Below are 26,499 nucleotides of genomic sequence, written 5' to 3' on the forward strand. Positions count from 1 at the left end.
AAAACAAAACAAAACAAAACAAAACAAAACAAAACAAAACAAAACAAAACAAAACAAAACAACCGTATCAGACATCTGTCCTGTTCCACTAGGTAAACACAGAAGCTGAGAGAGGCGGACCACGTGGGTCACTCCAGCTGACGTGGGCACCACTGCTCTGTACCTCCTAGCGGGTCAGTGACTGGGGAGCCGTCCGTCAACTGTGGCCAGCATCACACAGGCCACAGATGAGACCGATGCGTCACCTTTCGGGGAGGACTTCACCTCCAGATGCCGGTTCGAGTGAACCCGGGGAACAGACGCAGCGGAGGATGGTGCTCAGTAACGAACGCCGCGGCACAAAAGCCACAAAACGCCGGGCGATACCGACTCTACAGGGCCAATGGCCTGGTTTCTTCAACAAGTCAACTGCACAAAAGAGCAACGGCAGAGGGAGGCTCCCCGTCTCCGCCCCTTACCAACACGTGAGCCCCAACACGGTGGTCGTGTCTACATCCTGATTCAAACGGAAAAACAAACTTTTCACAAAATCCCTCGGGTATCACGGGATGGTCAACGTGTAGGTTCTAACACTGATATTTTATTAAAAAGCAGTCCCCGGGGCGCCTGGGTGGCGCAGTCAGTTAAGCGTCCGACTTCAGCCAGGTCACGATCTCGCGGTCCGTGAGTTCGAGCCCCGCGTCGGGCTCTGGGCTGATGGCTCAGAGCCTGGACCCTGTTTCTGATTTTGTGTCTCCCTCTCTCTCTGCCCCTCCCCCGTTCATGCTCTGTCTCTCTCTGTCCCAAAAAAATAAATAAACGTTAAAAAAAAAAAAATTTAAAATTTAAAAAAGCAGTCCCCATCTTTTAGAGACGCGTTCTGAAACAGTGACACGGGAAGTTACGATGTGTGGGGCGTGCTCCAAAACGACACAGGCAGGAAAGTGGCAGGTCAGAGGCGGTAAGTGATGGAACCAGGGGATGGCCACGGGGGGCTTGCTACAGCACTCCGACTGCCTCGATAGATGTCTCGTCATTTCCTGAAATTTCTGTGAGTGGACACAGTGCCAAGAAGCCACGCGCTTGGTGGAGGAACTCGGCGAAGGGAACGACGTGTCAGGGAGGGGAGGGTGGCTTGGGGCCTCCGGGTCACCAGCAGGAGGTGAGCAACCTTCGGACGACCCTGCGAGCACAGGGTCAGACTGGGCCGGGGGCTCACTTCTCACTGGCCACGTGGCCTTGGTCACAAGGCCTGTCCTCCTAAGCCTCGGTTTCTTCAAGTACGAGGGGGAGTATTTGATGAGACAAAGCAGCTGATTGTCTCAGTGATCAGGGAAGCTGTTGCTTTTATCAGAAAGAGATCCAGGCTGCAAGAGGTCACCTGGGACACCCACAGACAGACGGTAACTGAAGCCACAGGACTCCCCAGCAGGAAAATGGGAGCTCCCAGGCACACTGAAAGGCTGCCCGTATCCTGCACTCAAGGGGTGGAGAGAAGACGAAGGCCTGGTGCCGAGCGGGGGTGCCCGACATTTATCACGGCCAGGCACTTTTTCTAAGCATTTGACATGTATGACTGTGTCCCAGCCCGAAGCACAAGTTCTCTCACTGGCCCCATTTCACAGATGAAGAAGCTGAAACGCAGGTAACCTGCTTGGCGCCACGCGGCCGGCTGGTCAGCAGTAAGCCAGGACTCACTCAGGGTGGGCGGTACTCTCTGGAAGCCGTGGCCCTCGGAGGAAAGCGGGAGGGACGCTTACGACTCCCCAGAGCTGGGCACGCAGCATCTGGGCTGGGCAGGGGCCCTCCCCCGAGTGCCCAGAGGGTGTCCTGCTCTACTGACCTGGGATCGGCGGCTGGCAGCTGACGTGTACGTCACAGCACGCTGACGACGGCTGATCAGAGCTCCCTCTGGTAAGACCTCAGCCCGGTGCAGCTTAGGAACTTCCAAAAGGGTGACGCCCCCTCCCCGGGAAACCAGCCTCCTTCTCGGGAGGCACAGGCAGCGAGGAAATGCCTCCAAGAGTCACAGCATGTTCAGTGAAGAGTAGCCAAGTTCAAGGTGTGCTGGGCCCACAGTCCCAGGAGTAACATCCCTGCCCTTCCAGCCAGACCCTGCCTACGTGTGGAGGGTCTCTCTCAGCAAAGGCAGCTGAAGCCGGCCCCAAATGCTCTCGGCCCAGGCCACGGGCGGCCACCCACCGCCCAGGATACTGGCTGCAGGCCAGCGTCTCTCTCCAGACTCAGCAAACTAAGACCCAGAAGAACTGGCCAAACTGGTGCCAGCGCCCAGAGCTGATGGCGCGTGGACCTGTCCACAGCTTTCGGGCAGTCCAGGCCACAGGAGGCCTGGGGGCATAGGCCCACAGCCCTGGGGCCAGCCGCCCACGCCTGTGGCTTCTGCTGCTGCCTCTCCAGCACCTGGGACCCTCCCCAGAGATGTCTCCAGGGCCCCGCCCTCTTCTGCAGCCGGCAGAGCTAGCCCTGGAGGACGCTGTGTGCGACCAGAAGAGGAGCTGGCCCTCACTCCCCCGGGGTTCCAGAACTGACTAGCTGAGGACGACCTCGGGGCTACGTCCTTGTCATCTTGGCCCTGCCCACACTCCCTTCTAGGGGCCTGCCTGCCACCTCCCTGTTAGAAGGCCCCGGATTCAAAACACCGTTAAACCTGAATCTGATCGTGGCCCTGTATCTAACTGCCAGTTTACAGGGCTGCTGTCAGCAACATCCCGACGGGGCAAACCATACAGCTGTGCAGAATGCTTTGCAAGGCAGAGAAAGAAAAGACTTAAAGAAGCTTAAGAAATGCAGCAACCAATTGGTAAGCACCGACCTTGTCTGAATCCTGATGTGAACAAATTATTAAAATATATACACATGTGATCACACGAAAGCTCTGACATTGGATACTTGATATTGAGAATTATTAATTAATTTCCAATGTGATGATACCGCAGTTAGGGCACTTTTACAAGAGTCTTATCTTTCATACACACAGACTGAAATACTTTCAAACGAAAAGAGAGGATGTCGTGGACTTGTTTCAAAATAATCCCGGGGCGCCTGGGGGACTCAGTCGGTTGAGCGACCGACTTCGGCTCAGGTCATGATCTTGCGGTTCGTGGGTTCGAGCCCCGCGTCGGGCTCTGTGCTGACAGCTCGGAGCCTGGAGCCTGCTTCCGATTCTGTGTCTCCCTCTCTCGCTGACCCTCCCCCGTTCATGCTCTGTCTCAAAAATAAATAAACATTAAAAAAAAATTTTGTTCAAAAAATAATCCCACGGCCAAAGACGAAATGGGCACTGTACTCAAGTAAGTGCTGGCGTAGGGCGGTTCGCTACTCTCCACTTCCGTGTATGTTTTAAGTTTCCTGTACTAAGACTTTTTTTTAATGTTTATTTATTTTTGAGAAAGAGAGACAGCGTGAGTGGGGGGAGGGGCAGAGGGAGAGGAAGACGCAGAATCCAACGCAGGCTCCGGGCTCTGGACTGTTCGCGCAGAGCCTGACGCAGGGCTCAAACCCACGAACGGCGAGACATGAAGTGAGCCGAGGTCGGACGTTTAGCCAACTGAGCCCCCCCCAGGCGCCCCAGTATTAAAAGCTTTAGCATACAGACAGGGCCCCTCATGGAGCACAGAGAAGACCAACGAACCCCTCCACCCCTGGGGTCCTCTTTGACCACCGGGTGAATGCCCCGCTCTCTGCTTCAGGCGGCCAGCGGCACGACTCAGCGAGTCCTCCCTGGGGCCAGGCGCAGCACCACAGGCTTTACCCAGCACCTTCTGTCATCCTCACAAATGCTCCGGGAGTGAGCCACTGCTCTCGCCATACGTCAGGACAGGAAACTGAGCTTTAGTGGCCTTTAATCATTTGCCAAGGCCACACGGAACCCACAAAGGTCAGGCGCTCGAGTCCATGCATCACAGCCTCTGGCATCTTCCTGTGGACGCAGCTCCGCCACGCCCAGCCCTTGGTTCCCCATGGTGAGCCCACAGGGACTGCTGCCAGCCCCCAGGGACAGGAGACACTGCCCACTGTCCAGTAAAGACAGCCAGGGAGGCGCCGTGGAGAACCTATGTTGGAAAGCAAACACCACCAGACCTGGAAGTCCACTTCCAAGATTCCAGATGTTTAAGGAGGGTCACTGAGGCATTCCTGAAGTGAGAGGCCTAGAGATGCCCGGTGTCCCTCAACAGGAAAAGTCGGGGACATCACGGCCAGTCTAAGCTAAGGGGAATGCCACACAGCTGTCGTAAAGAACGAGGTCAAGCTATGGGTACTGATGTGGGAAGTCCACAGAGATTTCTTCCCTCCCTCCCTCCCTCTCTCCCTCTCTCTCACACACTCACGCACACGCACACACCCCATAGGAAAAAAACTGTTTTTGGAAGGACTTCACTAATTGCTTACGTTGGTAACTTCAAGGGAACAGACTGGAGAGAGGACTCCAATTCCTAGCCTGCCACACACATCCCCCTTGCAGTAAGATGCAGAAAAATGACTTTAAAAGGCTTAAGGAAAACAGTGCAGTGAGGGCTGAAAACCGTGGACTTCTAGGCCCAAGACCTCCTGCATGCCAAAGCAGCTCTGACTTCCTGTGTGACCCTGGACAAGCCACCCCACCTCTCTGAGCATCGACGAGAGGAGGAAAGAACACCACAGGGTTCTGGAACAAAGGAGGGAGAAATGACCGTGGCTCCGGCCAGTCCGGGACCCCGCCCACCCTCCCCCGAACTGCTCAGCCACGACAAACACAGGACAACCTGTCTCAGTCAGAACCGAGGCTGGGGGAGCCCACAGCCTGGCCCTGAGCGAGCGCAGGACTGTGCTAATGTTGACATTACGGCCTGTCCCACCCTACTCATCTGTGCCCCACCCTCACTTTGGGGGGGCGGCAGCACAAGTGACTCAGTTATGTGACTCCCATCTTTACAGGAAACACATTCATTAGTCAGGAGAGATTCTGGGGGAAGCTGACCCCAGGCCGATTCTTCCACTCCCTTCTCAAGGAGCCCAGGAGAAGGCACCGGTGGGAGAGCCAAGTAGGAGGGTCGACTGTCCCTCCTGGTGACCCAGGGTAAGGCTGAGCCTTTCCTTAAGCACATCTGCTCTTTCGAGGTGCTTCTCGGCCCCTCTCCAGACACCGCCCTCTAGGAAATACAGGCGCTTCTGGGGTCCCACACGGAGGAACAGAAGGATGCTGCAGGGAACGACAACCCAAGCCGCACAGCTGGCATCCGTGCGGCCTGTCACAACTCAGCAGCCCCCTGACCTTTTCCCAGGTCTCCCGGCACAACGTCCCTCCCGTCCTGGCTCCTCAGCGATCCCCCAGTGAGGGTCAGCCCCCTCGGCAGCATCAACCAACCAACTGTCCCCCTGCAGAGGAGCCACCAGCAGCCGGCTCCACAGGGGGCTCTGGGGAGCCCTGGGGAGCCCCCCCGAAAGCCCACCCAGGTGTGGCCAAGGGGCCAAGACGGTGGCGACTCTAGAAGGGGCAAGCTGGGTGGGGAGCATGTGGGTTCCCCACCCAATCACTCAAGGCATACTTTCACCCACCGAGTCTCAACTGAAACAGGGCAGGTGGGCAAAGCCCAGCCTGGCCCTGCGGGAGAGGGTGTTTGCGGGCCAGGCCCTTTCCACTCCAGAGACGGGGAGGGGCGGGAGAGCACAGGACCCGTTGGCCCTGGAACTGCCCGCCAGCTCGTCGCCAATCCTACCATAGTGCCTACACAGCTGTCTCCCCAAAACAGAAGTCGGCCAGGATGTGTCCAGGAAGATGCCTCTGAGGGCTTACACGGAAGCTGGTAAGCAGTGTTTTAACTTACTTTAAAACAAACCCAACCCTTCCAAATAAAACCACACAAACTCCCTAATAAAATGTACCAGAATGCCCTTCCTGTGACCTCAGATACTAGCATCGGAGTAAAGCCCAGGACTCACTGTCCAGTAATAGGCTGTTGTGGGGGTGGGGTGGGGTGGAGACGAGGGCAGGGAGGATGTCTGGCCCCAGCAGCCAGTAACCAAAATGAACTCGCTCGCACTTTGCCGCTTCTGAGAATCGGGCTTTCTCTTCCAGTCAGCACGCACACCTGGTACGTTTCTTTTCCTCCTCCTGGACCGGAGAGTGTGATTACAGTGACGGCACATCTCACCACGAAACGGTGAAGCTGCACGTTCAAAACCCAAATGTGTCCGGGCCCCGCGTTCCCTCCCTGACAAACACCCACAGGGCGCAGGCGGGCCCCACGCGGGTGGAGCCTGAGAAAAGAAAAGAGCGGTGCTTTGGGCGCAAAACTCGCTCCCATTTCACAACTGAATTCTCTTCTCTCCTCTCAGTTCTGCCAGCATGGAACCAGCTCGAATTTGAAAACGAAGAAACCAGATCTAAGACAATTCCCAAGGAAAATGAAGTGACATCAAACGATGCCTTAAATCTAGAACAGCTAGAGTCCAGCTAATGCTGGCCTCAGCTAAAGACTCAAAACCAAACCAAAACAACTCCACGCCAAGGTCAATCTGCCACGGACGTGAGCAGGCAAACTGCAGGGTCACCAGCTGGCACAGCTGAAGGAACCCGCGAGCGCTGGTCCTAGCCCAGAGAGGAAGGGGTATGAGGGAAGGGCACAGGCCACATCCTCAAGGGCCACGTGCTCAGGGAGGGGCAGCAGCCCCCCAAGTCCCACCCCAGCACCTGCTCATCATGCCCACGACCAAGCCCCGGAGCCTCCCTCCCACGTAGACACTGCAGGTGTCCACCCTCTGCCCCCAACGCCTGCCTCTGGGACGAAGACAAGTGCTTCCTGTTTGGCAGCCACTGAATTACTTCCGGGAAAGGTTGGACCACATCTGCTTTGTAATGTGACTGTGCCGCCACAAAACAGTCCGGAACAGGCATGAGACGGGCACTTTGCTGGGGATTCTGGAGCCGTGGCCAGAGGGATCGGAAAGACTGATGCTTCACTGAGGCCCTGATGGCACACCCACTCCCTAAAGGCCTGGGAGGTCTTTTTATAAGCAAGTGACACCTCCTACTCCCAGCTGGCACACTCCAGTGGCTCCCCAGCGTACCTGGGTTGAGTTGACCCCAGACTCCCCTCCGAACCCAAGTGCCCCTGACGCTCCACCCCACCGTGCTGCCACTTTCAACCTGGAAGGGGGTCTCCCGGTCCTTTCCACCCCACTGACTCCTACCCACTCACAAGCCTCAGAGTAAGTCTGGCTTCCTAAGGGAAGCCTTTCCCTACACATCCCCCAGCTCTCTCTGACTGAGTCTGCCGTAACGCCCTCGCAGCATTAAGATAAAGATACTTGTATCCAGAGTACATTAAGAACCCTTAAAACTCAACAATAATGAAACTAACCCAATTTTTTAAAAAGCCCCTCTAAAGTTCAAAACACTTCACCATGGGAAATATATGAATTGCAAACACATGAAAAGATGCTCAGTGTCATCAGCCAGCAGGCTAGTGCAAATCAAAACTTAATGAGATACTAGTCTATACCCACTAGGATGGCTGGAATCAAAAAGACAGAAAGTGTTGGTGAGGATGGGGAGAAACTAGGACTCCATTCATCTCTGGTGGGAATGTAAGCTGGTGCGGTTGCTGTGGAAAAAGGCATGGCGGGTCCTCAAAACATTAAACAGAGGGGCGCCTGGATGGTTCACTCAGTTGGGCATCCGACTCTTGATTTCGGCTCGGGTCATGATCCCAGGGTCGTGGGATTGGCCCTGCATCAGGCTCTGCGCTGGCAGTGCAGAGACTGCTTGGGATTCTCTCTCTCTCTCTGCCCCTCCCCTGCTCTCTCTCTCTCTCTCTCTCAAAATAAATAAATTTAAAACAATATATTAAAAAAAAAAATTAAGCAGAATTACCTTAAGATCCACAATTCTACTCCTATGTATATGCCCTAAAGAAGTGCAAACGTTTATCTGTGCAAAAACTTGTGCACAGAATTGTTAACAGTGCAAACAGATAAACAAAACCTAGTCCATCCATACAATGGAGTATGTCTAGCCATAAGGACCGAGGCACTGAGGTGTGTGTGCTACAGTGGGATGAGCTCCGAGAACAGGCCGGATAAGAGATGCCAGTCCGAAGAGGCCACAGACTGCATGACTGCACTTCCATGCAAGGTTCAAAATAGGCAAATCTACAGATAAAAAGTACATTAATGTTTGCCAAGGAGGGAGGGAGGATGAGGAGTGACTGCTAACGGGGACAGAGTTTCTTTTTGGACGGAGTGTTCTGGAATTAGTGGTGATGGCTGCACTACTCCAGAAACACTAAAAACAATGCCGTGTACACTTTAAAGGGATGGATTGTATGCTTTGTGAATTATAAATCCATAAAGCTATGTTTTAAAAAGAGAGACAGGACGGCACCATCCACGCGGAAAGCAGAGACAAGCGCCCATGCTCAGCGCAGGCGAGGGCACCGCTGGAGCCCCGAGACACACCTGCTCCGTGCGAGCAGCCGTCCCACGTGAGCTGGGACCATGACCCCCGTGCGCCCAAAACCTATGTTCACACAAAAACCTGGACGCAAACGTTCAGGGAGACCTTGCTCACGATCACCCAGAACCGGGAACGACCGAGACGTCCTTCACCCGGCGGACGGACAAGCGGACCACAGGGCGTCCACATGGTAAAAAGGAACGAGCCGCTCACTCAGGCAATGACGCGGGTGAATCTTAAGTTCCGCAAAGTGACGGAACCCAGACACCGAGGGCTACGTACTGGACGGTTCTGTTTACACGGCAGTCTGGAAAAGGCAAAAGTACAGGGATGCGAAACGGGTGAGTGGCCACAAGGGACTGTGGGGGCAGGGGGCTGACTTCAAAGGGGTGGCGTGGGGGGCCATGGGGGAGGACGGCCCCGTTCTGCGCTGTTCCGGTAGATGATGGCTGCATGTCAAGACCCGGTGTGACTTCACTGAAAACCAACTGAAACAGCAAGGATGGACACTGGGCAGGGGCAGGAGGCCCAGGGTGCAACGTAGGCTGTGACCAACGAGCCTCGCCCTATTCCAAACGTACGACAGCACCGCATCGGCGAGGATGTGGGAAGCAGCGGTGTGTTTGAGCCACGCAGCAGAAGGCCGAAGACAGGAAGAATTCCACACAAACACTGTACTCAGGCTGGCAAACGTACTTCTTCCAGGAGGCCCGGTCAGCAATTCGCAAACTGCTTTCCCAGCCCGCTGGAGTTCAACAATAAGCAAATATATGGTAGATGATGAGGGTCGGGTTTCTCCCTTCAGAGAAAGTTAAGATAAGCAATGGAGGGATGCTAGAAAAAGCCTGTTGGTGCGGGACTGGAGGTGAAGGCCCCGCTATGAACCGATGTTCGCTGTGATACCACACAGACGCAGAAGTGACGCAGGCGGGGGTGGTGAGCACAGGTGACCCTTGAACCATGCGGGGGTTGGGGCGCCGAACTCCTCCCACCCCCGCCAGCAGTCAAAAACCTGCCTAGGAACTTTTGACTCCCCCAAACTTAACTACCAACAGTCTACTGTTGATGGGAGCCTTATCAATAGTATAAGGAGGATAAACACATATTTTGTATGCTGTATTATTATATACTGTATTCTTTATTTTTTAATGTTTATTTATTTTAAGAGACAAAGCAAGTGGGGAAGGGGCAGAGAGAGAGAGAAGGAGGAAGAGAGAGAGAATCCCAAGTAGGCTCCATGCTGCCAGCACAGAGCCCGACACAGGGCCCGAACTCATCAACTGTGAGATCATCACCTGAGCTGAAATCAAGTGGGACACCCAACCGACTGTGCCACTCAGGCGTCCCATATACTATATTCTTTAACAACAAATTAAGCTAGAAAAAGAAAATGTCATTTAAAAAATCATTAAAAAACACGTTTACGGTACTGTTACTTATTAAAAACAATCCACACAGAAGTGGACCCACACAGTTCAAACCCGTGTTGTTCAAGGATCAACTGTAAAATGTGTGCATTTCCCAGCTCTGTCCCAGGAGAGGCCCAAACGCAGTGATATCACAGCAGCAAAAAGCACACTTCACTCCCAGATCTTGGCTTTTACATACCATTCTTTAATAAAAGGGACCAGGACTCCTTTACAGATGGCTGATTCTAGGGCTGGGGCAGGGAGACCCAGGATGAGACTGTGGTGCCTGAAAGTGAGAAATCACCCCAAAAACCATGATGGGAACATAACGAAAGGGCACAAGGGCCCGCGTGAGGGAGGTCCCATTGGCCACAAGAACAGTTTGAATAACAATGGGACTCGATTATAATCCAAAGGAAAAAACCAAATATCCACGAATCCACACTGAAATAAATGAATGAGTGAATAAATCTGTAAACGGGGGATAAGGGACAACTCTTCCTTACAGAAAAATTCCAATTAATAAATTCAGAAATAAAGGAAAGAGAAATCCCCACAGAACACCCCTGATGGATGCTGAACTTGAAACGGTTGGGATGACACTTGGAAAAGAAACAGGTTATCTGCACAGTTGCAAAGAATCTCCCCCAAACAGCTATAACAATGTTACTATGGTGGTCTGAACCACCACCGCCAGGATACCAAGCTGAATTTCTCTCCGCCTGAGTGTGGCCTGGACTGGACTTGCTTCTAATAAGTAGCAGGGTATGCAACCCCACCTAATCACGAGGAAACACCACACAAGCCAAGCTGAGGGGCACTCTTCAAAATGCTAGGCTAGCATATTTTTATTTTTTATTTATTTTTAATTTTTGGATAGAATTTAATATTATTAAAATGTCAAGATCATAAAAGACCAGCAAAAGCAGAGGACTTGTCACAGAATGAAGGAGAAAAAGAGGCATGATGCTAAATGCAATGTAGGATCCTGAATAGATTCTAGAACAGAAAAAGAACACTAGGAAATGGGGAAATCCAAATAAAGTCTGTTAATAAAAGTCTGTAAATTCAAATTAATATTGTGTGTGCCATGGTCGTGGAAAATGTTAATATGAGGGGAAGCTGGGCATGAGGTACATGAGAACTCTTTGTACAACCTCTGCAACTCTGCAAATTACTTCAAAATTAAAAGTTATAAAAAAAAATCCGGATGATGAGACAGTCCATGCTCGCTTGTTAGTGAAAGATCTTTATGTATGTTTGGAGCAACCTGAGTTTGTGAATCTGCTTCTTTCTTTGAATGTGAATTTTATGGAATCTAAATACAGATCAAGTCTTTCTGAATAGGGGCACCTGAGTGGCTCAGTCGGGTGAGCGTTCGATTCTGGATTTCAGCTCAGGCCGTGATCTCACAGTTCATGGGATTGAGCTCCGTGTTGGGCTCTGCGCTGACAGCATGGAGCCTGGCTGGGATTTTCTCTCTCCCTCTTTCTCTGCCCCTTCCCCGCTCGTGCACATGCACACTCTCTCTTAAAATAAATAAACTTTTAAAAAATCTTTCTGATAAAATATAGCGTCCAAATTGAGATGATTCAGTAACTGTAATACACCAAATTTTAAAGGGTTGTATGAAAAAAGAATACAAAATATCTCAGGGATTTAAGAATACTGATTACGTGTTTGGGGTGACTGGGTGGCTCAGTCAGTTGACTGCCACACTTCGGCTCGGGTTATGATCTCACAGCTCATGAGTTCGAGACCCACATTGGGCTTGCTGATGCCAGCACAGAGCCCACTTCAGATCTGCCGTCCACCCACCCCCCTTCTCTCTGCCCCTTCCCTACTCGCACTCTCTCAAAAACAAACAAACCTTAAAAGACAAAACAAGGGGCGCCTGGGTGGCGCAGTCAGTTAAGCGTCCGACTTCAGCCAGGTCACGATCTCGCGGTCCGTGAGTTCGAGCCCCGCGTCAGGCTCTGGGCTGATGGCTCGGAGCCTGGAGCCTGTTTCCGATTCTGTGTCTCCCTCTCTCTCTGCCCCTCCCCCGTTCATGCTCTGTCTCTCTCTGTCCCAAAAATAAATAAACGTTGAAAAAAAAAATTTTTTTTTAATAAAAATAAAAAAAAATAAAAAAAGACAAAACAAAACAAAGAATACTGATCGCATGTTGAGATGATGTTTTAGATATAGTGGGCTAAAATACATGATCAAAATTAATTTCACCCATTTCTCTTTTGGCCTTTTTTAATGTGGCTACTAAAAACAATTTAACTACATGGGTGCCTTAAATATTTTACTGGACAGCCAGAGTACAGGACATAATTCACTCGCTGAGACAAGAAGGGCTTCAAACGCGTCTGGCCACTCCCAGAACAACATGCAGATACAAAGGGAGCATTTCAGCAAAACTCCACTCTCTTGATCCCTAGGACACTTAGGAACCGATTTCCCTGTCTGAACCAGGTCCCCTGCCCTGGGGCAGCACTAGCACGTTCTCCTGGGCCACAACCAACGCTCTAGTTGACTTTCCAAAGGAATAAACCAACCGCAGCTCCCAATGGCTTCTGGATCAACATGTGATCAGAGGGCAACCATCTGGATCCCCCCGGATCACTTAAGCTCCCAACTCAGGGAACTCAGGTCACCCATTCACTCTGCCCCATAATGTGCTTTAACCGTTGGCATTTAAAAACAGGGGCCTATCCGGAATTCACACAAAATTCTCACAACTCAACAACAAAAAGACAGACTACCCAATTAAAAAATGAGCAAAAAGACTTGGGTAGGTGTTTCTTAAAAAAATAGGCAAGTGGCCAACGAGCGCATGAAAAGATGCTTGGCATCGCTCGTCACCTGGGAAACGCAACTCAAAGCAACCACGAGATGCCACTTCACACCCTCTGGGGTGGCTAGGATGGAAAAGATTAATAAACGGAAAAAGAAAAAAAAAGGAAGGCCGTGGCAGCAAGGGTGCAGGGAGAAGTGGGACCCTCATACACTGCTGGTGGGAACGTAAAACCATTCAGCAACTGCACAGAGCGGTTTGGTGGTCCCTTAAACAGCTGAGCATTGAGCGCTGCCTGGCTGGCTTGGCTGGAAGAGCATGTGATTCTTGATCCCAGGGTTGTGTGTTCAAGCCCGACATCGGGCGTGGAGATAACTTTAAGAAAAGGAGAGAGGGAAAAACAAAGAAAAAAAAAATCAAACACAGAAATACGGTCTGACCCAGCAATTCCACTCCTGGGTAGATACCGGAGGAACCGGAAACCGATGACCGAACAAGCGCGCACACACACACACGTGTTCGTGGCAGCAGGCCGTTTGCGGCGGCCACGAGGCGGAAACAGCTCAAATGCCCATGAGCAGATGAATGGATGGACAGCTCCATGTTGCGGAAAGTTATGGAGCCGTGAAAAAGCACGACATTCTGACACGCGGTACAATGTGGATGAGCTCATAAATGGCACTCTACGTGAAGGAGGCCAGGCACGAAGGGTCACGTGAGGAACAAACGGGAAACGCACACAGGTTTTCGGTTTGGGCTGAAGAAAATGTTTCGGGAGCGCATGGCGATGGCTGCTCGTAACGCTGAATTCCCTGATCGCCACTCAGCCGCTCCCTTACAAGTGGCTGATTTTACGTTCTGTGACTTTCACTTCGGTTTTGGAAAAGGTAGGGGGGCGCACAACACACTCACCGCTCACGTCACAAGGCGTCTTGCCACCCTCCAGAATCAGTCTGACCTGTCCCTTCGGTCACTCATTTCACAAGCGCTGACCCAGAGCCATCGCCGTGCTGGAGGCCAACGCACAGCAGAGAACACGACCGACCGACGGGGCCCCGCCCTCAAGAGCGCACATTCCAGTGGCGGAGACAGACGTCAGACCCATAAACGCAGGCAGTTAAGGACCACGGAAAAGCGGAAGAACAGTGAACCAGGAGAAAGGCCAGGAGGGAAGCCCGAACTCAGAGGAAGATGAGAGCAGAGGGCTCCGGGCCTCCCACGTCCTCACTGGGGAACCCCAAGCAGGTTAACTTCCCTCACCTCTCATTCTCCCGCCTGTAAAACGGGACCTCCCCCTTCGCGGGGCCCCGCGAGGATCATGGGAGCTCCTGTGTAAAATGCCCAACACAGCCCCCTGGCCTAGGTTATCATTAAATACTTGTTTTCCTAGGGATAAAATCACCCGAGGGGGAGCAATACCATAAAAAACCCAAATCACATGATCATCTCACCAAATGCAGGAAGAGTATTTGACGATTCCACACCCTTGTGTGATTAAAACGAAAACGAAAACCTCCGCAAACTAGAAACAGAAGGAAACTACCTCAACATGATCAAAGCTGCATATGGAAAACCCACAGCCAACATCACAGTCAATGGTGAAAGACTGAGAGCTTTCCCTCTTCGGTCACGAGGCGAGGAGGCCAGCTTTCAGCACTTGCATTTAACACAGTGCGGCAAGTTGTAGCCAGAGCACGAGGCAACAGAAACAGAAAACCAAGCCATCCTAGCTGGAAAGGAAAAAGTGAACTCCGCTGTTGGCAGATGATACACTCCAATGCAGAAAACCCTACGGTTCCACAACCCCCCCCCCCCCCCCCGCCAAGAACCCTGTGAGAATAAATGAATTAGCAAAGTTTCAGAATAAATGAATTAGCAAAGTTAAGGGATACAAAATCAACAAACACAAAAAAACCAGCTGCCTTTCTATACACTAACAAGGAACAATCTGTAAACAAAATGAAGAAAACAAATCCACTTAAAATAGCATCAAAAAAAACTTAAAACACTTAGGAATTAGCTTAGCCGAGGAGGTAAAAGATTTGTAGAATAAAAACTACAAGCCACTGCTGAAAGAACTTGAAGACCCAAGAGCAAAGACATCCGAGCTCGTGGACTGCAAGACTTGGACTGTTAAAATCCCAGTACTGACGGGGCACGGCAGCACGAAAACGTTCACCTTTACCCGGGCAGGCTAACCTCTAGCCTGCATAGTTCTGATAAGGATCAAATGCGTGCCGGTCGCTACATTCTTACAGGGTCTCATGACTGCCTGTATATCTCACCAACAGTTAATGTCGAACTGAATGACAAGCACCACAGAAATCTTGCGAAAGTAGTTTTGCAGGTAGAAAGTCGAAGAAAACACTCGTGACCTAACACTCCCGGTACGTCCCCTCCCCCTCGAGCACTGAGCGACAACCAACAGCTTCCCACCGCAAAAGCGCAGCTCTGTCTGCCCATGGCTCCTACCCCGGGGCGACCTGCATAAACTTACTAAGTTGCACCTACAGCATCTCAAGAATCCGTTCTTGGCCGTTGCACTCGACGACCTCGCCACAGTACAGCTGTTGTGGAAGACAGCATGGTGTTTCCTCAAAATATTAAAAATAGATTTGCCATGTGTCAGTAATTGCACTTCTGGATATGTACCCAAAGGAACCGAAGGCAGGATCTCAAAGAAGTATTTCTATACTCCTGTTCCTAGCAGCAGCATTCACAGCAGCTAAAATGTGGAAGGACCCCAAGTGTCTGCAGATAGACAAATGGATAAGCACAATGTGGCAGGTGTATCCACACGATATAACACTATTTAGCTGTACAAGGGAATGAGGCATGGTCACACACTACAACGTGGATGAACCCTGAAAACACGATCCTCAGTGAAGAGAGCCAAACACCAAAGGACCAACGCTCTATGAGTCTACTTGTATGAGGAACCTACAGTAGGCAAGTTCATGGACGGAAAGTAGAACAGAGGTCGCCAGGGGCCGGGAAGGCGGGGAGAAGAGATTATTTCACAGAGACAGTTTTATTTGCGAAGCTCAGAAAGCTCTGGAAACAGTAGTGATGGCTGCACGGCATTGTACATGTATCTCATGCCACCGAATTGTGCATTTAAAAATGGTTAGGGGCGCCTGGGTGGCCCAGTCGGTGAAGCGGCAGACTTCGGCTCAGGTCATGATCTGGCAGTTGGTGAGATCGGGTCCCGCATCAAGCTCCATGCTGACAGCTCAGAGCCTGGAGCCTGCTTCGGATTCTGTGTCTCCCTCTCTCTCAGCCCCTCCCCAGCTCACGCTCTGTCTCTCTCAAAAATAAATGTTAAAAAATTTTTCTTAATAAAAATGGTTAAAATGATCAATATTACTTCACAGATGCAGACACACACACACCATAAACCAGAAAAGACAAAATCAATAAAATGGCTTCATCAAAATCAAGACCTTCTACTCTTTGCACCACGCTGGTGAAAGACCGAGAAAGCAAGCCACAGATGCAAAAATATCTGCAAAGAAAGAATCATAAAGGAATGATATCCAGAAATATAAAGAAATCCCAAAAACTCAGTAAGAAAACAGACAACCCAACATTTATAAAAATGGCAGATACTCTGAACAGACACCTCATTAGAGGAATGAAAAGTAAGCATATGAAAACATGCTCAATGCCTTTAGTCATTAGGGAAAAGTCTGGAACCAGATGGTTTTACTGGTAAACTCTACCAAACATTCCAAGAATTAACACTAATTCCACTCAAACTCTTCCAAAAATAGAAGAGGAAGGAATACTTCCTAACATATTCTATGAAGCCGGCATTACTCTGATACCACAGACAGACAAAGACACCACAAGAAAACTATAGACCAAAATTCCTTGTGAATATAAAATCCTCAAAGGATTTTCCACTAGCATACAGTATCACATTTAAAAGATTATACACATTGGGGCGCCTGGGTGGCGCAGTCGGTTAAGCGTCCGACTTCAGCCAGGTCACGATCTCGCGGTCCGTGAGTTCGAGCCCCGCGTCGGGCTCTGGGCTGATGGCTCAGAGCCTGGAGCCTGTTTCCGATTCTGTGTCTCCCTCTCTCTCTGCCCCTCCCCCGTTCATGCTCTGTCTCTCTCTGTCCCCAAAATAAATAAACGTTGAAAAAAAAAAATTTAAAAGATTATACACATAAACCAAACGGTTTTTATCCCAGGAATGCAAGGGCAGTTTAATGTAAGAAAACCAATCAAAATGTAATATGCCATATTAAAACAAAGGAAAAAAACAACAACCCCACATCATTATCTCAGCAGAGACAGAAAAAGTGTTGGAAAAAATGTAATGTCCTTTCATGATGAAAACACTCAGTAAATTAGGACTAGAAGGGGACTTCCTAAACCCGGAAAGGACATTTATACTGACAGCATACTCAATAGCAAAAGACTGAAGACTTACTCTTAAGTGTTAAAACGTAAGATCAGGAACAAGGTAAGGATGACCACTTTCATCATTACTTTGAACACTGTAATGGCAAGTCCTAGTCAGAGCAACAAGGCAAGAAAAAGGGGAAAAAAGGAGGTAGGTTTCCAAATGAGAAAGGAAGAAGTAAAATTATCTCTCTGTTGATATCTTACACATAGAAAATCCCAAAGAAGCCACACACATACACACAAATAAACAGATTCAGTAAAGTTGCAGGGTCCAAGATCAACACACAAAAATCAGTTGTTTCTACATACCATCGATAAACAATCCAAAAAGAAAATTAGGAAAACAACTCAACTGACGACAGTATATGCAAAAGCATAAAATGCCTAGGAATAAATTCGACCAAGAAGGTAAAGGACTGTATATGGAAAGGTGCAAAACATGGCTGAAAGAAATGAAAAAAAAAAATCTAATTAAATGGAAAGGTTTCCCATATTCATCATTTGAAGACTTAATAACATAAAAAAAAAAAAAAAAAAGGTAACACCTCCAAAGTGACTTACAGATTCAATGCAATGCTTCTCAAAATTCCCGTGGTCTTTTTTACAAAAATGGAAAGCCAGGTATCAAATTCATATAGAACCGCAGAAGCCCCAAATAACCAAAACCACATTAAAAAATAAGCAAACAAGAGGAGCCTGGGTGGCTCAGATGGTTAAGTGTCTGACTTCACATCATAGTTCGTAGGTTTAAGCCCCGTGTCAGGCTCTGCGCTGACAGCATAGAGCCTGGAGCCCGCTACGGATTCTGTCTCCCTCGCTCTCTTCCCCTCCCCTTCTTGTGCTCAGTCTCTCAAAAAAAAAAAAAAAAAAAAAAAAAAAGTTGAAAAATTTTTAAAAATAAACAAAACCCCCACAGAGTTCGAGGACTGTCACTTCCTAATGTCAAAACTTCCCACAAAGCTACAACAATCCAAACTGGATGGCACCAGTAGAAGGACACAAAAACCAATGAAGTACAAGTGAGAGTCCAGAAAGAAACCCAAACATCTACGGCTGCGATAACTCAACAGTCTCTTAAACAAATGGTGCCAGGACAAATGAATAATCACATTCAAAAGAATGAATTGGACCCGACCTCATGGCACATACAGAAATTGACTCGAATCAACTGTCTACATGTAAGATGTAAAACTATACAAGTAATATAAGGAAGCATAGGGATAAACCTTCACAACCTCAGATTTGGCAATGGAGTCTGAGATTTTTTTAATAATTTTTAATGTTTATTTATTTTTGAGAGAGATAGAGTGCAAGTGGGGAAGGGGCAGAGAGAGAGGGAGACACAGAATCCGAAGCAGGCTCCGGGCTCCGAGCTGTCAGCACAGAGCCCGACGCAGGGCTCGAACTCATGGACCGCGAGATCATGCCCTGAGCTGAAGTCGGATGCCTAACCAACTGAGCGGACCAGGCGCCCCTGGAGTCTGAGATTTTGTACTCTGTGAGTAACAAATAAAAATAGATTAATTTGAACTTCATAAAAACCAAAAGCTTTTACACATAAAAGGACATTATCAGAATATGATAAAACAACCTATGGGATGGGAGAAAAGATTTGTAAATCATATATCTAGTAAGGGTTTACCATGCAGAACATATGAAGAACTCTTACAAGTCAACAGCAAAAACACAGACAATCCAATTAAAAAATGGACAAAGGATGTATATAGACATTTCTCTAAATAACATATACAAATGGCCAATAAGCACATGAGATGTTCAACATCACTGGTCTTTAAGGAAATGCAAATCAAAACCTCAATGAGATACCATCTCATACCCACTAGGAAAGCTATAATAAAAAAAATTGGGGGCCATTTGGGTGGCTCAGTTGGTTGAGCATCTGACTCTTGATTTTGGCTCAGGTCATGATCTCACAGTTCATGGGATCGAGCCCTGCGTCAGGCTCCACACTGTCAGCACGGAGCCTGCTTCGGATTCTCTCTCTCCCTCTCTCTCTGCACACACACCCTCTCTCTGAAAATAAACATTTAAAAAAAAAACGTTTTTAATGGAAAATAACAAGCATTGATGAGGATGTGGAAAATAAGAGCCCCCATACATTGCCGGTGGGAACATAAAATGGGGCGGCCAACGTAGCAAACAGTTTGGCAGTTCCTCATAAAAGTTAAAGGCAGAATTACCACGTGACCCGGCAATTCCACTCCTAGGGACACACCCAGAGGAAATCAAAACTGGAACTCAAACATGTACATGTACAAGGATGCTCACAGCAGCATGAGTCACAGTAGTGAACAAGTGGGAACAGCCCAAATGTCTGCCGACAGATAAATGAATAAACAAATTACAGGACAGCTGACCTTCACTGTTCATGCGTTCCATATTTATGAATTTGGCCACTCACTATAATGTATTTATACACCGAAAGTCACCACTCGTGGCTTTCGCATTCATTCTCAGACACGCACAGAGTGGTGAAAAGTTTTGAGTCGCGAGTTTCCTGACGCACTTGTTCTCAGCTGATGTAGAGCAAGGTGAGGCTCTGCCTTCTGGGCTCAGCTGTCAGGGTGCAAACAGGTATCCTTCTTGTGGTATATTTAGTGCCATGGTTTTCACATCTTTGTGCTCTTTGTTGGCGATTTTACTATCTGAAAGAGCCCCAAGCATGATGCCGAAATGCGGTGCAGGGCCTAAGCACAGGAAGGCTGGGACGTGCCTTACAAAGAAAATACATTCGTTAGATGAAGCTTGGCTCAGGCAGTTGGCTGAGTTCAATGTTAATGAATCCACGGTGTACGTTAAATAAGGTGCATGCAGACACCACACCCAACACAAGGCTATGTGTCAATCAGTTGGTGAACATGTTGTGACCACAGGCTTCAGGCACCCAACCCCATATTCCCCTCCCCCTTCCAACACTGCTCCGTTTTCCCTAATTCGATTGGGGGTGACCTTACAGAACACAACCATTGAGAAAACAAAAATGAACTGTACACCCACAGACTGGACTGTTATCCAGTCATAACAAGGAATGAAGCATGGACATACGACAACATGGATGAACCTCAAAAACGTTAACACTAACCAAAAGAAGCCAGAAATGAGAGGACACATATTACAGGATTTCTTTCATATGAAGTGGCTGGAAAGGGTAAACCCACAGAAGAGAAAGCAGGTTACAGAAGGGGAGAATGAGGAGATGAAAAGTTGGGATTAACTGTATGTGAATTTCACCTCAAAAATTTTTTGGGGGGGGGCACCTGGGTGGCTCAGTTGGTTGAGCATCCGACTTCAGCTCAGGTCATGGTCTCACAGTCCGTGAGTTCGAGTCCCGCGTCGGGCTCTGGGCTGATGGCTCAGAGCCTGGAGCCTGCTTCAGATTCTGTGTCTCCCTCTCTCTCTGCCCCTTCCCCGCTCATGCCCTGTCTCTCTCTGTCTCTCAAAATTGAATAAATGTTAAAAAAAAAAAAATTAACAACAACAAAAACAAATTTTCTTTGACAAATGTGGTATCACATTTGGTCTTTGTTCCTGGCACAGAGCTCCAAAACCCTTGGAATGTCCTGAGCGACAGAGGCATCTTTGATTCTCATGAGACAACTCTTGGTGGCCCCTAGACGGGGTTGGCTGGATGGGGCTGGTTACCAGAAAGGTCAAGCCTTGATTAGACACTTGGATCTTTCAGCCCCACCCCAATCTCCAGAGAAGGGTGAGGGGCCGAAGGCTGAGTTAGTCACCAAGGGCCAATGATGTTAATCAATCATGCCTGCATACTGAAACCTCCATAAAAACCCATAACCAATGGGGTTTGGACAGCACAGGAGGTGCCAGGAGGGTGGCGCATCCTGGGAGGGCATGGAAACCCTGAGCCCCCACCCTATACACCTCTTCCAGCTGGCTGTTCCTGAACTGCATCCCTTACAATAAGCTGAGCTTATTGTTTATCAGTTTTCTGAGCCGTTCTAGCAAATCATGGAACCTGAGCAGGGGCGTCATGGACACCAGCCAGTCTGAAGTATGGGAGACGGATGCTTCAACTGGCATTTGGAGTGGGGGCAGTCCCATGGGACCAAGTCCTTATCCTGGGGGCCTCTACGAGTTCAGAGTAGGTACCGTCAGAATTGAATCAAACTGGAGGACACCCAACCAGTGTCCGGAGAATCGGAGCTGGACAAGTGGTGTTGGAAAGGACAACTCTCGTTTGGGTCAGAAGTGGCGTTAGTAAAAACGCTCAACAATGCATAGGTCTCACTCTTGCGCTAAGACAAATCTTCCCACCTCGCCCGCCCCACGGCACCATTTTTTCCCCTTTCGGGAAAGAAGTGCTTTATCTGCAAAAGAACACACCGCCAACAGGTCAAACAGAATGTGGCCTCGCCTAAGTGCCGGTGCCAAACCCCACATAAAGTAAAATGCCTTCACTTCACCGACAGTGCCATACATTCAGGGTCACGCGTGGCTAAAGCCCCTCACGCTTACACAAGAAAGTGTCCTGTGCCTGACAAAGTGCCTTTCCCTGCTGTGGGCACAGATCGACTGTGCTCACCGGGGAAGCCAATCGCCATCTTTCTTCATCTCTGGAACGGTGACTCCCTCTGGGCGGGTGGGTCTCAGAGGCTGCTTTCTCAACCCGCCTTTTTTTTTTTTAATTTTTTTTTCCAACGTTTATTTATTTTTGGGACAGAGAGAGACAGAGCATGAACGGGGGAGGGGCAGAGAGAGAGGGAGACACAGAATCGGAAACAGGCTCCAGGCTCCGAGCCATCAGCCCAGAGCCTGACGCGGGGCTCGAACTCCCGGACCGCGAGATGGTGACCTGGCTGAAGTCGGACGCTTAGCCGACTGCGCCACCCAGGCGCCCCCTCAACCCGCCTTCCTTACACAGATCAACCAGAAGGCGAGGACACCACCTCACCAGCGGCAGTAACAACGCACACCTGGAAATGCTCAGCGTGTGCTGGGCGCTGGGCCAAGCACTTGCCTTCCATCTCCGAATCTCCCTACCAGCCCTGAGAGGCAGGCACAACTAGGAGCCCCATCGAGCGGACGGAGAAACTGAGGCCCAGGGGGACCTGTCCACTCCCCCTCTGCTTGCTATCTCAAAGATCAACTCACCACACCTACAGCTGAGGAGGAACCAAACACAACCCTTGCCTACCTCAGGGCAGAAAAGCCATCAGGACACCCGCTCACAACCACCCTGCTTCAACCAGTACTCCGAACCTTTCCCATAACCGTCTGATCTTCACAAAGCTACTAAAGCAGAGACCTATGTTCGGATATCTGCAGAACACAATACATAAAACCCTGTCCCCGTCGCACAGATGTGAGCAACCAGCGGGATTTGTGAACGGTGGACATTCTAGGTCATGCCTGTCTTGGGTATTTATGCAACACGTGTACATCCATGATCACAGGCTTGCTGGCTCAATCCCAGCTCTGCCAATTACCGCGTGGCCTTCACCACACGACTGGGTACCCAGGAGCCCCTTCATCCAGAGACTGGGGTGGCGATGACCTTCCTCCGTGACTCATCTGGAGACTCAGTAAGTACCTGCTGTGCAGAGCACCTGGCCCAGGGCGCACACCTCAGGGGACCTGTAACTGGGCTTGTCCCCAGGCCCCTCCCACAGTGGGCCTCGATTCCTGGGTTTTCTCAGTGCAGGGCTGCCCTCTAGAGCTCTGGGGACAAAACCTCCTCCAGGAACAGAGGAGACCAGCCTCCGTCCCGAGCAGAACAAGCTGCCCTTCTGCCCCGGGCACACAAGCCTCTGCAGGAATTGGTCAGACGAGGAACCCCTAGGAACAGGACCTTCCTTCCTTCCTTTCTTTTTTTTTAACAGAAAAAACTAGCCGCACAAAAACAGAGTTCAAAGGAAAACACGAGCCCAAACTTGAAAAACCTACTATACCTATAATGAGAGAATCATACTGTAAGTAAATCATACCTCAAGGAACTGGACTCGAACAAAAACTCTTAACCTGAAACCAGAGGCTGCCCTGGCTTGCTGGAGGCCCAGGGGCAGTGAGCTGCACATGTGCGCCCTCTAAAGGGGCATCTGGGGACGTGGCGACATGCAGGGCGGGGCAAAGGAACTGGGAATAGAAGCTCTAGGAGCCGGGGTCCCACCCCACCCTTGTAAGACACACGGGAGCACGTGCACACACACACCCGCTCACCCCAAATAAGAAAGCCTAGGGATCCCGAAAGAGCACGCGGGGATGCAGGACACCCTCAGAGAGGCCCTCTCTGCTTCCTCAATGCCCCAGTGTAGCCGAGGGTGCTGGGCCCGGGAGGGACAAGTCCTATGGCCACAGGGTCACCGGGAATACCTCGGGGAACCCAGTCCAGGAAGTCTGGACGCAAGGCTCACTTGAGATACATGAGCTCAAGGCTCGTGTACCACGAGATACGGGAGAGGCAGTGACCCACAGGGCGGACCTCTCTGTGGCCCCTATGCGGGTGGGCAGGTCGCACCTGCTCAGTCTGGGTTTCGGAGCACCTGGGGCTTCGGCTTGGGGCTGGCCTAGGTCTCCCCCACTGCGCCGCATGAGGCTGAGAAGCAGGGCTGAATAAAAGCACCAACCCTGCTCTGCCCTGCCCCAACACCCCCAGACATGCAGCCAGCCCCACGAAGCCACCTGCTGAGCCAGGGCACTGCAAAGGCCAGGCACTTGATCCTCCCTCCAAGGGCTCCCTAGCTGCCCTCCCATACGTGGTCTGACATTCCACAAACGCAGGGTGACCACTCGGCCTGGAGGGACTCTCTGGAAGGCAGTCCTTACACAGACCAAAACGTCAGAAGGGACAGACGTGGCTCTTCTCTGGGACAAGTGTTCTTAAATGATCTCCTGCCGTCCTGCAGTGAACTTCACGCAATCCCAAGTGGTGGACGTGCCAGAGGGGAGAAAACACTGGGTCATCTCGGCTCTGCACCAACCTCCTGTGCAAGCTGGAACAGAAGACACCCTCTCTGGGCCTCAGAGTCCTCAATGGTCTCGAGGGAGACAAAGGGGTCTGACTGCAGCCTCAAACCCAGAAAAAAAAAATGCTTCTGAGAGAAACAACCCAAGTGTCCGTCGATGGGTGAATGGGTCAAGAAAACACAGGGTGTGTGCGCGCACGTGGATACACATACACACACAGAGGAATGTTATTTGGGTTTAAAGAAGAAGGAAATCCTTCACGGATGAACCTGGAGAGAGTATGTCAAGTGAAATAAGCCAGACAGAGAAAGACAAATCCCACATGGTATCGCTTATGGGCGGAACCTGAAAAGGCAAGGAAATCATAGAAACAGAGTAGAAAGTAGTTATCAGGGGCTGGGGGCGGGGAGTGGGGAGATGGTCGATCAAAGGGTACAGACGTTCAATTGTAAGATGAACAGGGTCCGGGGACCTGGGTGTGATGCGGTGATGAAGGCTGACAACGCCAGCATTAGCTCAAATTTGCTAAGAGTAGAACTTAAAAGTTCTCACTCCAAAAAAAACAGGGCATGTAAGGTGACGAATGTGTTAAGTCAACGGGGAAAATCTTCTCACAACTGTGCGGATGCCAAATCATCACGTGGTGCACTCAAATGTCTTACAATTTCATTCGTCAGTTATACCTCAGTGAAGCTGAAGAAAACAAAGTGCTTCTGGGTCCCGCAGTAATCGGCAGCCCCAGGGGAGCAGTCCTTGCGTGGGCCCGTGGGCTAGCGCAGCTCCCAGCGAGGGCAGGAAGCAGCCGAGAGCCCGGTGGGGGAGACAGCGAGGGCTGGGGTCACAAATGCTGAGCAACCACCCCTCCTCCAGGGGGCGAGCCACTGGGGAAGGCTCCACTCGGCTCGCCAAGAAGCTGGAACAGATCTGGATGGCCCCCGCGGCCCCTCCCAGCTGCCAAACCTTCTCTGGGGCTGCGTGGGCACTGAGCAGCGTCCTGCACCTGGCAGGAGAGGCCTGGGGCAGCGACGGGCGCTAACAGAGGCGGCAAAAGCCACCGCAGGAGAAGTGCCAGCTGAGGCACAAGCACCATGCACCCCTGTCTCTCGCCAACGTTTGTCTCTCGCCAAGAAAACCTGGAGAGCAGCAAGGGTCCCCGGGCCAGGGGAGAGAGCTCTGCGAGCCAGTGCCACTGACACAGCAACGCACAGCCTCTGGGTGGGACCCCGTCTCCCGGGCCAAGCCCCAGCCTCCTGGCAGAACCGTGGGGGCACTGGCAGGCTGAGCGGGCACCACCAGGGTCCAGGTGGCTGCAAACACAGCTCCCGGTAAGGAGGGGAGGGTGTGCGTGTCAGGGACCAGACAGCAGACAGGTCAGTTTCGGGGAACACAAAAGCCTTGCTGGACTGTGGGACCCCAGACTGCTTCTGAACCTCAAAGGAACTAATCCGCGCAACCCAGAGATTTAACTGGCCACGGGGCTCCCATACCACCCACCCTGCAGAATGACCAGTGTGCACAAATGCCAAGAGCTTTCTGCAGATGGACGCGGTCTCCCCAGCCAGTCAGCGGGCGCCTATCATCATCCCCTACACACAGGCTTCCCCCAGGGAGCTGAGAGGCCAGCGACACCTGCCCAGAGACTCACCCTGGCATCAGTCCCCGCCCCTTCTCCACACTCCCGGAGCAGCGAGAGGCCTCCCAACGCACGACGTCGGAAGACTGCCCTGCGGCTTGCTGCACGGCCCAGCCAGAGCCGGGCGGCATCGCGCCCCTATCCCCTGCCTCAGCCCCTGCTGAACAGACACGGAGCCTCTGCCCATGCAGACAGGCTGGCCTCTTCTCTCTAGAGTGGCCGGTCACCGGGCCTCTCGGGTCTTGATTCCCTGAAAGCCTCAGGACGACCCAGGCTACTATGACCGGGGCCCAGGAGGGCCCGCGGCCCAGTCCCACCGAGTCACGCCCGCTGAAATGGCACTTGGCTCCCGGCGGGCCAGCACACCTGAGCACCGTTCCCAGAGTCCTTGATGCCTGGTGGATTGCAGAACAGCCAGGTACAAGCAAGGGGCCCACTAAGCAAGTGGTGGCTTCCCAGGGAGATCTCCTTCCTGAAGGAAGGCAGAGCTGCCAGCAGCCAGTCTAGCTAAAGCTCACCATGGCCTCTCGGTGGCGCCTGTGAGGAGCAGAGGCAGGCTGCCAGGAAGGCTCTTTTTAATTACTGGGCTCAAAATAAATAAATAAATAAAAAAGCTATGATCTGAATGTGTCTCCCCAAAACTCCCACGTCGAGTCCCAAGCCCCAAAGGTGACAGACTGAGGAGGTGGGACCCACCCTCACGAATGGGATGAGTGTTCTCTAAAGGAGACCCCATGGACCCCTTGTGCCATCCACATGAGGACATGGCGAGAAGTCTGGGACCCAGGAGAAGGCCCCCCCTGACCGAGTGGCCTCCGTGATCTTGGACTCCCAGCCTCCAGAACTGTCAACGGTAAATTTCTGTTGTTTATGAGCC

The 26,499-nt window shown here is 50.9% G+C and overlaps 1 protein-coding gene across 1 annotated transcript in view; it reads right to left on the minus strand.

The window, feature by feature from the left end:
• The window catches only part of MLLT1 (MLLT1 super elongation complex subunit), a gene marked incomplete at its 5' end in the record, with an annotated part of 59,224 nt that overhangs the window by 24,387 nt on the left and 8,338 nt on the right, over positions 1-26,499 (minus strand). The window lies entirely within an intron of this gene.

Source organism: Herpailurus yagouaroundi, unplaced genomic scaffold (genome assembly GCF_014898765.1).
Source record: "Herpailurus yagouaroundi ecotype Mexico unplaced genomic scaffold, PumYag 295, whole genome shotgun sequence".
NCBI lineage: Eukaryota > Metazoa > Chordata > Mammalia > Carnivora > Felidae > Herpailurus > Herpailurus yagouaroundi.